Genomic DNA, 13,089 nt, shown 5'->3' on the forward strand with positions numbered 1-13,089 from the left:
AATCATTACAAAATCCCCATAAATACCATGGTAGACCTTAGGCGGATGATTGTAGCCATAGCTATGAAGGACTCAAACTGGGCAGAAACACCAGCAAGGCCGCAGGTCAGGAAGCCACAAAAGATTGCCACAGAGGGCCTCCTAGAAGCACATATTACAGCGAAGTGCCACAGATCAGGAAGCTGTAGAGGGCCGCAGATCGGAATTACTTATTCACCGTAGAGGGCCATAGATTGGAAACCCTAATCTATCCAAAATGCTTGAGCTTTGCACATAAATTGTTAATGCAGATGCTACGAGAGTCACCTTGCTTTCAAGAAAACCACAAGGGTTTGCAACCATCGACTTCTCAGCCGAGAAGAAGCATTAGGGTATTTCTCATGCATTTACTATAGAACTCTAGTGCTTAGAAGAGTCCTGTTCAATTGGGAAACTAAGAAAGGCCACAAATCGTAGAAGGCCCCAGAAGATCGCAGATCACAGAAGGCCACAGATCTAAGATCAGAGAAGATTGTTGCAGATCTGAGAAGATTGCCACAGAATATTTGTCGCAGGCCGCAGATCAGAAGATCGGTTGAATTCCAGAGATGCAAGGAAGGCCACAGATTGAAAGATCAGTTGAATTGTAGAAGATTACAGCAAATCATAGAAGGCCATAGAAGATCGCAGATTGCAGAAGGCTGCAGATCTGAGATCGTAGAAGAGTGAAATAAACACAACAAGTTTAACATGGAGTTCACCCAAAACTCCTGGGCTATGTCTCTTAGTCCAGCCTTCAGTGGTAGCCTCTATATTATGTCTTCAAAAGAAAAGTTTTACAATATTATGAGCTCAATTTGAGTCTCAACACACACAACAAATAAAAGAGCAAGAGTTTTTCTTGAACCCCTCAAGCCTCTCTGAGTACACAGACTCTCTCTAGCACTCTATGTCTCTGTCTTTACTTTGTATCTGCACTGCCTGCTCTGTTTGGTGTCAATCTGTGGCTTTAAAGCCAATTGGCACTGTGTATTTGTTTCACCTTCTCGAGCTCTCTAGCTTCCTGACCTCTGTCCGCTCAGTTCCCCCTCTGAGCATTAGCAATCATTGCTAAATGCTTTCAAGGATGGTGGCCACCTGTACTATAACGTAATGGGTCATCGGGCCTTTGAAATCCTTCGAAATCACCGTTCTCTATTTACAAAAAGAAATATATTCAAAATTGTGAAACTCTTCCAAATTGTTGTTTATCGAACTTGAAACATTATGAATCTGCCTTATAACTCACATCATATCTCCACCGTTGATCTAGGAGATCTAGATCCAATGACTGTGGTTCATTTCAAGTGGCGCTTTTGTGTGAGGGTTAACCACCCAATAAGGGTGGTTTTCTCTCTCCTTAGCCTAGACACGTGGCATCCAGTATATGGGCTCGGGTGGAACCCGACCCAAACCGCTTACTGCGTTTGGTCCTCCCGAAATGCTGTCTGTTTTGTGATTTCCCTTTTATATAAAAAAATAAGTTAAAACATGAAATCTGACTCGTATTGGAGTTGAAATAGTATTCAACAACATTGATAAGCCCTTTCAGGTCCGTAACATCGCATCAGCACTTTATCCCTTGTATTTCGTTTGTTTAACGAAAATGCGGTTTACACTGAAAAAATGTTGTCTCCAGACTTGAAATATTATCAAATATCATTCATAGCTTTATCAGGTCTGGCTATCATCGTCATGGTTATTATTGGCCCCTGATCCATTGAAATGTTCTAATGCGATGTTGCAATGTGATTGATTACAATCACACATTGCTCATTCCCCGGCCGTTGTAATCACTCCTTCGTATTTCCCGATAGCGATACCGTGACGCAACTTGGGTCATCGATCTGTGTGCTTGATTGATGGTCCTTGTTGACCCTGCTGATCGTTATCATGTATTCTTCGTGGTCTCCACCAATAGCCTCCCTTTGCCACCGCTGATTGTGATTCGTCGATCAGATCTGGACCGTTGATCAGGCAGATCTGATCACTCCGATTCAAAGTTACTTTAAACCGCCGATACTCTGTTTTTCAATGATTTCTCTATGTTTTTGCCTCCTTATAGTGTTATCCACCTTCTTTAAAGTTTATTCTTAGGCAACCATTTTGAATGTTTAGAAGATTTTGAAGACATAGAGGATTTTCAGGGATCCATTTGGATCACACCTTCCCATTGAAAAATCTTTGGGACCACCAAAACATGGTTTTTAAGCATTAATGAAGTGAGGGTACAACTTCCTCACATGTGCAAACTCTATCCATCTTGCACTGCTTGGTTTTGAACCTTTTAGTCCAATTCTGAGGTATTCAACATCCCCTTTGCACGTAATTCTCACCTTCCTATCCAGAACTGTATCTTCCTGCAACTCATTGAGATATTCAGGCAACAGATCCTCAATAGAAGGCAACTTAATTTTCTCTTCGGGATCTTCAATCAATGAAGATTCAAATAGTCTGAAGTTCTCTACATTAACTATTCAATAGATGTGCATGTAAGCTAGCAAATCAAGGTGAAAAGCGTTCTCACCAATTTTCTCAAGTATCTTGAAAGGCCCATACCTTATTGGCTTCATCTTCTTTCCTTCACCTTACATTCTGTCTTTGTTGATGTACAGCCAGACTTGATCACCAACTTGGAAGCTATGCTCAATTCGATGCTTATCATTCCTTTCCTTGTACTTGGCTTGGCTCTTTTCCAGCTATTTCTTCATTTCCTGGTGAATTTCTTGGATTTTTTCAATGAACTTAGTTGCTTTTTCCACATCACTATATCCATCAACTGTTATGTCTTTACTAAAGACAAAATCCAAGGGAGACTTTGGTGTAAAACCAAAAAAAGTCTCAAAAGGAGATCTTTATGTAGAAGAATGTTTAGCCCGATTGTAAGCATGTTGCACATAACTCAAATTTTCATCCCAAAGCTTGGGATGTTTGTTGCAATAACCCTTGAGCAACTGGATCAATGTCCTGTTGACCACTTCTGTTTGGCCATCTGTTTGTGGATGAAAGGCTATGCTCTTATTCAGTTTGGTGTCCATCAATTCCCACAGACTTGACCAAAACTTCCCAACAAATCGGGAATCTCGATCAGATACTGTGGAAGTGGGTAACCCAAAATGCACCCAGACATGCTGAAAGAACAACTTCGTTGTTTGTTCAGCTGTAATATGCTTTTTACAAGGTATTAAAATACACATTTTGCTGAACTTGTCCACAATAACATATAAATAGTCATGACCTTTTTCTAGATTTTGGCAGTCCCCCAACAAAGTCCATGGAAACACTTTCCCAAGGATGAGAAGGAACTGGAAGTGGAGTGTACAAGGCTAGTTTTCTATTGCTGGGATTGCTTTTAGCACACATGGTACACCCTTTAATATATCTAGAAATTGTTCCATGAATTCTTGTCCAATAGCAGAATCTTTGTAGCTGTGCCACTGTTTTACTTACACCAAAATGACCTAATATTAGAGAAGTGTGTGCTTCTTGGATTATATTAACTCTTTCAGTTTGAGGAATGCATAACTTTCCCAAATGATACAAGAGTTGGTCCTTAACATGATAATCCAATTCTTCTACTTGTTTTCCATGACTTAAAGTTGCATATACATCTTTAAAATCTACATCTTGAGCAGATGGTTTGATGTAGCTTTCATGCAATACTAAATTATGCTTAACCATAGTAGATGCATTTATGATTGGTTTGGACAACATATCTGCAACTTTATTGTGTATGTGCTTCTTATATCTAATGACTAGACGAAATTGTTGTAGAAAACACATCCACCTATAGTGTCTTGATTACTGCAACTTAGTTTGTGGGTGTAAATATTGAAGTGGTTGATGATCAATATGTATAATTGTTTCTTTTCCCAGTAGGTAATGTTTCCACTTTTTCACACTCTGCACTAATGCATACAATTCTTTATCATATGTGGGATAATTAACTACTGCAAAATTAAATGTCTCAGAATGATAACATATGAGTTTACCATGTTGCATCAACACTACTCCCATGGTATAGTCACTGGCATCTGTTTCAATCTCAAATGGTCTTTGAAGATCTAGAAATGCTAGTACTAGTGTTGTACTAATCTTTTCTTTCAAGGTGTTGAAGGCTTTCTGTTGTTTGCCTCCCCACTAAAACACCTTGTTCAATCTTGTTAAAGTATGTAAGGGAGCTGCAATCAAGGGAAAGTTAGCAATAAACTTTCTCCAATAGTGTGCTACTCCCAGGAAGCTCCTAACTTCTGTAGCAAATTTGGGTTTAGGCCAGTTCACAATGACTTCAAGCTTAGAGGGATCTATCTTCAATTCACCACCCCATACAATATGACCCAAATAATTTAAAGATGTTTCGCCAAATTCACATTTTGATAACTTAACACAGAGATTTTACTTTTTTTAAAACATCTAGAGTCTGTTTTACATGCTTCAAATGTTCTTCCCATGTTATACTGAAAACAAGAATGTCATCTTAATATACAATTACAAAATCATCAATAAAAGGTCAGAGTACATCATTCATAACTCTCATGAAAGTGGCAGGAGCATTAGTTAAGTCAAAAGGCATAACTAGCCATTCATACAACCCCTGGTTTGTTTTGAGAGTAGTCTTCCATGCATCTTGTTTTGCTACTCTAACCTAATGGTAGCCATTACGCAATCCAACTTGGAAAAGTAAACAACTTCTTTCAGCTGATCCAATAGATCATCAATGCGAGGAAGGGGATAACAATTCTTGATCGTTATTTTATTCAATGCTCTATAATCAATGCACATCCTCCACAAACCATCTTTCATTCTCACCAACACGATTGGAGATCTGCACGGTGATGTTTTTGGTGTTATGAACCCTTCCTCGAGCAGCTCATGTACCTGCTTCTTGATCTCTGCATTCTCTAAAGTGGATAACCTGTACATTCCAATGTTAGCCAATGGAGCATCTTGCTGCAAATGAATATCATGCACAATTTCCCTTTTTTGTGGCAGGCCTTTAGGTTCTTGAAATAGGATATCATATTTTGAAACAAATTTTTCTAAATCAGATTTATGTTTAGCATAAAAGCCTTCAAATGCATTGGTTTTATCAAGGGTATTTTCCTTTATAACCATTAGTAAAAATTTCTTGCATGAATTTATCCCGAGTTTATGAGAGTGTAGTTATTTTTGAGTTGATGAGCTCTTACAATATATTCTATTCCATCTTTTGTGAGTTGATAATTATTTTTGGCTCTATAGAAAATGGATTTTATATCATACAAGTAAGGACTTCCTAAAACACTACCACATATATCCAAGGGAAATATGTCTAACTAACCTCATCTAAAAATGCTAACCCAAAAGAAAACCTAAGTTTACATTGTCTAGTCACTTGTAGCTTTGCTTTATCACATACCCAACCTAATGGATATGGTTTCTTGTGAGGTGTGGTTAGTAGTCCAAACTTCTTTACAATTGCTTCAGAAATCAAGTTTACTTGTGAACCACTATCAAATAATGTATCAATCTTTTCATGCTTGGAAATAACTCTAATATGAAAAAATTCATGTATTTTCCTCTCATTTTCTTCATTATCATTAGATTGTGCAGAATTACTAGTAGATGGTTCAGAATTTTTACCCTTTATACCTGTAGCTGTGACTGTTGTTTCATCACCTAAGTCTAACCCCAAGTCTTTCTAAATAGCAGCAACAGTCTTCTTCTTCTTGCCATCAAACTTGTTGGGTTTTAGCTCTAGATGCAAAGACCAGCAATGTTCATCATCATGTCCATCCTTCTTGTAGTGAGTGCATGAAGGTTTGTATTTCTGTACAACATTTGCCTTCCTCTCTTTCCATTTCTACTTCATTTTTTCCTTGTTCTTTCTTGCAGTGGGTTTTGATGATCCCCCAAACTCTGGGTTCACATTCTTTCCTCTAGGCTCTAGATGTGTAGCCTGAACTAATACCTCATCTATGCTAGTAGGGTTAAACATGAGAATGGTGTGCCTCAAATAGCTATGTAGACCACCTATATACTTAAACAACGTTTTAGATGAGTCTAGAGAAATGCCTAGAATTAAAGCTCTTTTTCTAAATTCCTAGTTATAACTTTGTACACTTTCCCCTTTAATTATCGAAGAGTTTGCCAACTCATCATGGCTTGCTGCATATAAGCTAGTGGATAGAATTGGTTTTTGATGGCAGAAACAAATTCACTCTAGGTAAAAAGATTTTTACCATGCTTCTTCGAATCAACTTAGGTCTTGCCTTCCCACCGCACTAGGGCAGTTCCTCGAAGGTGAAGGCTGGCTACCTAAATCTTTCTCCTTTCTGAATCGATGTTCTACACCCTACAATATACATCAATCTGTCTAATCTAGTTATGTAGGTTTTCTCTATTTAATGCTCCATCATATATTGGCAAATCAAATTTTACATGGGCTAGAAGGAGGTGTTGAAAGAGGAGGCTATTTTCCTTTCCCTTTGCCTTCAGAATGACCATCTAGAAGAGGTTCCTCTATTCCTTTATCTTGTTTGGAGGTTGAAGTATCTTCACCTTGACCTTTCTTAAATTCTTGATACATCTCTTCTACCATAGCTCTCATGGTCATGAAACTTTCCATGAACTGAGAGTCTGATTATGAGGGAATTTCTTCTGCCATTTTCCACCTAGGATAGACTCTTCCTATCTCTGGGTTAGTCTCAACCAGTGCTCCTTCTCCTAATGGATCTTTGGCCTAGTTAGCATTCAACAATTCAGCACAAGCTTGTCTAACCTTAGCAAACCTAAAGCTCTGATACCAGTTGATATGATAATGAGATCTTAGACAATTATTAGGGTATTATAGACTCATGTGCATGGATTTTCCTATGTTATTTGGTGCAATGGATCGATAAGGTTGTGAAATACATAGACAGTGAAGCAGTTAAAGAAACATAATAGACAACACAGATAAACACACCAAGTTTAACATGGAGTTCACCCAAAACTCTTGGGCTACATCTCCTGGGCCAGCTTTCAGTGGCGCCCTCTCTATTATGTCTTCAGAAGTAGAGTTTTACAAAAATATGAGCTGAATTTGAGTCTCAACAATAGATACAACAGCAAGAGTTTTGCTTGGACCCCTCAAGCCTCTTTGAGTACATAGACTCTCTCTAGCACTCTCTGTCACTGTCTTTGCTCTGTCTCGGCACTGCTTGCTCTGTTTGCTGTCAATCTGTGACTTTAAAGCCAATCGACGTTGTCTGTTCATTTCACTTTCTCGGGCTCTCTGAAATCTCAACCTTTGTCTGCTCAGATCCCCCTCTGAGCATGAGCAATCATTGCTAAACACTTTCAAGGATGGTGGCCACTTGTACTATAACATAATGGGTCACCGGGCCTTTGAAATCCTTTGAAATCACCATTCTCTATTTACACAGAGAAATACTTTCAAAACTATGAAACTCTGCCAATTTTTTTTTTGTCGGGCTTGAAACATTATCAATCTACCTTATAACTCCTATCGCATCTCCACCTTTGATCTAGGAGATCCAAATCCAATGACTGTTGTTCATTTCGGGCATCCCTTTCGTACGGGGGTTAACCACCCAATAAGGGTGGTTTTATCTCTCCTTAGCTTGGACACGTGGTAGCGAGTGTATGGTCTTCGGCGGAGCCTGACCCAAACCGCTTACCGCCTTTGGTCCTCCCGAAATCCTTCCTATTTTGTGATTTCCCTTTTATATAAAAATATACATTAAAACATGAAATCCCACTCATATCGGACTTGAAATAGTATTCAACGGCATTAATAAACCCTTTCAGGTTCATAACATCGCATCAACACTTTATCCCTTGTATTTCGTTTGTTTAACAAAAATGCGGTATACACTAAAAAAGCGTTGTTTCCAGACTTCAAATATTATCAAATATTGTCCATAGTTTTATCGGTTATGACTATCATGGTCATGGTTATTATCAGTCCCCGCTCCATTAATATTTTCTGATGTGATGTTACGATGCGATTGATCATATTCACACATCGTACATACCCCGGTCATTGTAAATGCTCCTTTGTATTTGACGATAGCGATACTGCAATGCAAATTGGGTCGTCGATCTGCGTGCTTGATTGATGATCCTTGTTGACCCCGTTGATCGCTATCGTGTATTCTTTGTGGTCTCCATCGATAGCCTCCTTTTGCCATTGCCAATTGCTATTTGTCGATCGAATCTAGACCATTGATCGGCCAGATCCAACGGCTCTGATTCAAAGTTGCTTTAAATCACCAATACTCTGTTTTTCAATGATTTCTCTATGTTTTTGCCTCCTGATAGTGTTATCTTCCTTATTTAAAGGTTTTTCTTAGGCAATATTTTTGAACGTTTAGAAGATTTTGAAGACTTAGAGGATTTTATAGGATCAATTTGGATCAGACTCCTTGAAGAAAAATAATATCATCCTAGGTAATCACTAATCACTATGAAAACAAATAATATTGTTATCCCAAACACATTGATTGACCTATGTGATTCTACCAATGTAATGACATGAGAAACCATGGAAGCCTTATGAATTTCATGCCTTAGAGATACTCCTATTGTAATGCAATTATTTGATAGGCCTACTATTAAGCAAGTAAGGATGGGGGAATATGTGGTGATGTATGTAGATTCCAATGAATATCCCATAGATTTAATGGTACTCCAAGCTAAATATTCTATGGGGGATACCCTCTTATTCTTGGACACTTTCCACAAAAAACATGTGTATAAAATATAGGTATGGGAGTATGATAATCTCCCATGGAAATTCCACAAAAAACTTAACTTTATATCTTCCATCTTAACCCAATGTCGATTGTGAAGTTCCTCTTTTAGTCGATGGGGAAGACAGTGATGAAGAGGATGTAGCCTATCAAGTACTTAACATAGTTCAGTGTCTTCATCTTAGAGATAAAATGGATGACGATGAAATCAATTATTTCATTTCCACCTCTTATTGATCTACAAACACACCTTCCATTGAGCATATTATGCAAATAGAGGTAGAGGCCTCTCAAGCTTTGACTAGTGCTTCATTACCTGAATGTAGGTCCTTAGTTGAAGAAGACCAAACGTAAACCATAGAAAGCATAAAAATAATCCCTAGGAAAACGTTGGAAATCATATGAGGGCTAACATAAGAGAAAAAAGATTGATTGGTAAAATTGTTGCATAACCATAGTAATGTGTTTGCATCATCTTATACTGACATGAAAAGGATCCATCTATATTTGTTGGAACACCATATTTATATGAAGAAATTATCAAGACCTATTAAACAACCTATACATACGATGAACCATGCAATGAGATATATAGTGAAAGAAAACCATAGAAGTTTCCTATAACTAACTTCATTTCCCCAATTTCTGAGATTCAATGGGTCTCACCTTTAGTCATACTTTGCAAAAAGAATGGAAAGTGGAGAAACTAAGTAGACCATAGAGATATAAATAAGGACACACAAATAATCTCCACTTTCCATGACCACATCATATGACTCTAAAAGAATGACATAGGATCATTAGATCAAGGGAGATATTCTCAGGGATTGATGGTTTCCTTTTCCACATGGAACTTGACCTCATTGTCTAAAGATGCATCCAAGAAGATGAAGTCCATGAAATTTTGAAAACCTACCATGATGGTTTGTGCAAACACCATTTTTCCAACAAACGAACTCTGCACCAAGTGCTCCATAAAGGGTACTATTGGTCCACTATCTTCAAAGAAGACAAAGAACATGTAAAGAGGTGTCATAGCTCCGACATATTGGTAGGCAGTATATCGAAAGGAAATTATATTACAAAAAAAGGTGTTGGATCCCTTTAATAAATTCGTATTTATTTTTTGGGAATGGTAAACCCCCTCTCCTATCAAAATTCCTACATCCTCATTTGCACAGACTATGTGACTAAATGGATAGAAGCTAAAGCACTTCCAACAACTAATGAAAAAGAATTTATGGAATTTCCTCATGAATAAATCCTCCTAAGTTTTCAAATTGCATGATAAATAGTGAATTATGTGATGAACTTAGTTGACATCTAGGCTTGCTGAAGGATCAATGGAAAAGAATAGGATTGAGAACACATTGGCCTATATAATTCATAGCAAAATGGATAAGTACAGGGGACTGATGTGGTCCTTAAGATCATCATCACCAAAATAGTGAATTTTCACCTCATATATTGGGTTGAAAGAGACATCGTGAAGCTTTATGGTCCTACAAGACAAGTTTGAGTACCACCACAAAATGTACACCCAATAAATTAGTGTATGGAAAGGGTGTTTTTTCTAGTAGAGATAGAAATCCAAATATCATAGACAACAACACAACATGGAATGGATCTATCAGAGGCTCAACCATAAATAATTATTCAAATCAATGAGTTGAATAAGTTATGTCAACATACACTACATTAGGTTGCAGTGATACAACATTAGAGATCCAGGTGGCATGAAAGGTTAATAAAAAGGAAGCTTGAAGGAGGTGACTAGGCTCAATTATTTGATTCCATATTCAAGAACTTTAGAGGAAGATTTTATATTCAATGGCTCAACTTCTATGATATTCATATAGTATATGTTATGCCTTTCAGACTTAAAATTGCCTCTGTAATCAAACTTCTCTAGGTTGGTAGTCGCAACTTTCAAAGAATTCATTCACAATTTTTTGAAGTTTACTTCGATGATTGGACTGTGTTTGGGTTAGTAAAGAGACATGTTGCCAGTCTTTGTCTCATGTTGGATACTTTTCAAAAGTATCAGATATCCCTTAATCTGAAGAAATGCATATTCTACGTACCGTATGGGATATTGTTAGGCCATGTAGTCTGTAAGTAGGGGTTGATGGTTAAGCCTGCCAAAGTTGCAGTGATTATTAATCTGGAGCCTACAAAGAATGTCAAACAACTGCGGGCATGGTTGGGCAACCATTAGGGGAATTTTGAGGTCTAAAATGGTCCTCCTAAGGAAATTATAAAATAATAGAGGAAATAATAAAGTAATATCAGATTACATTAGCAAATTTTAGGGGGGAAAAAGAAAAAAATATTTTTCCAACTCATGTTTTCAACATATATCCCTATGGGTTTACTCAAATTTCAAGCAGAAACACTCATTGGATGCAAAATTTGATTCCTCGTCCAAGGTGTACCCATGTTTCATACTTTTGATGGACCATACTACAAGAAGAATGAGAAATACATTAAAAATGTAATTAGAATCACATTTTTTCATGTATTTCTCATTTTTTGTGTTGCATGGTCCATCAAAAGTATGAAACATGGGTACTCTATAGATGAGGAATTAAAATTTTCATCCAATGAGTACTCTCGCTCGAAATTTAAGTAAAACCTTAGGGAGATAAGTTGAAAATACGAGTTGAAAATTTAGATTTATTATTTTATTATTTTTTAATCTTTTTACTTTTTTACTCCAAAAACAGTGAGTCATCCCCAATGGTCGACATAATCATCTTGAATTCTATTGGTCCTTATAAAGTTTATTTTGTTTGTACATTATTCTTAGGAGTCTCATTTTAGACCTCAAAATTCCCCTAATGACAAGCTATTACATTAAGTTCATCAAAGCCTATGCACAGATCACCCCCCCATGGAAAAATTATTGAAAAAGGATGCAACATTTTTCTGAACGATGATTTCTAGAAGAGCTTGGATTTCCTGAAGGAAAAAAGGGTCATCGCACCCATTCTAGTCTTCCCCAACTGGAAGAAGGAGTTCGATGTACATGTAGATGGATCCTGCATAGCACTAGGAGTTGTGCTAACCCAACCAGGTGACGGTGATATCGACCATCAAATAGTGTTTGTGAGTAGGAAGTTGTTGAAGGATGAAAATAATTATTCAAACACAGAGTGCGAAGGATTGGCAATGGTGTATGTGGTCTAGAAGTTCAGGCACTATTTGTTGGGTGTGCACTTCAAGATGTACATAGACCATTCTTCTTTGAAGTACCTGGTCAACAAGCTTGTGTTTTGGGGGCGGAATATGTAGATGGTTGTTTCTCTTTCAAGAATATGACCTTGAATTCATTGTGAAGCCACGGTGACAAAATGATGGACCAAATCACCTCTCATGGATTGAGAATGGTAACAAAACTACAACTCTAGAGGAAGGATTCCATGATGTGCAACTCTTTGATGTACACATCGTAGATGACCATTTCACAAACATAATCCAATTCTTTTCTATCAGTACATCTCTTGAAGGGTATAGGACACAACAAAAGAAAGAATTGCTAGTTTGGGTTGCAGATTTATCCATTATCGCCTGACACTTATATAAAATGGGATTCAATGAAATATTGTGTAGGTAGGTCGTAGAATATGAATGACAAAGTATCCTCGTTGAATCATGTGGAGGGGTTGCAGGAAGACATTATAAGGGAGGAGAAACTGTAGTGAAGATCCTACAAGTAGAACTATGGTGGTCGACTCCGGATAAGGATTCCAAGGAAAATTGGAGGGCATGTGATGTCTGCCAGAGAATGGGGATATTGTCATGAAGAGATGAGTTTCCTTTGAACCTACAAGTGTCATTAAAAGAGTTTGATAAGTGGGAAATAGACTTTATGGGACCAATTCAGCCACTGGGAAAGGAGATAGGAGAAAGATACATCATTACAGTGACCGAATATTTAACCAAGTGGGCTGAGGCATAGCCTATGAAGGATTGTAGCACGCCCACAACAGCGAAGCTCATTTTTTAATACATTTTGTCTTGATTTGGATGCCCTAAAATCTTGATGAGTGATAGGAGTTTTCATTTCTTGACTGAAACAATTTCTTATTTGCTTGGAGAATTCCAGATGTCTCACCAAAAGAGTACCCCGTATCACCCTCAAGCGAATGACATAATGGAAGCCTTCACCAAAATCCTGGAGAACGCCTTAACGAATATTTTCGATGTAAAGAAGAATGATTGGGATGCTTGCATACCAGGTCTCCTATGGACATATAGAACTTCCTATGAAAGTTGACAGGACAAACACCGTTCAGATTTGTTTATGGACAAGAAGTTGTAGTGTTGATGGAGT

The sequence above is a fragment of the Pinus tabuliformis genome, chromosome X (assembly GCF_031772625.1).
Source record: "Pinus tabuliformis cultivar Carrire ecotype Pingquan chromosome X, CPIR1, whole genome shotgun sequence".
NCBI classification, from domain to species: domain Eukaryota; kingdom Viridiplantae; phylum Streptophyta; class Pinopsida; order Pinales; family Pinaceae; genus Pinus; species Pinus tabuliformis.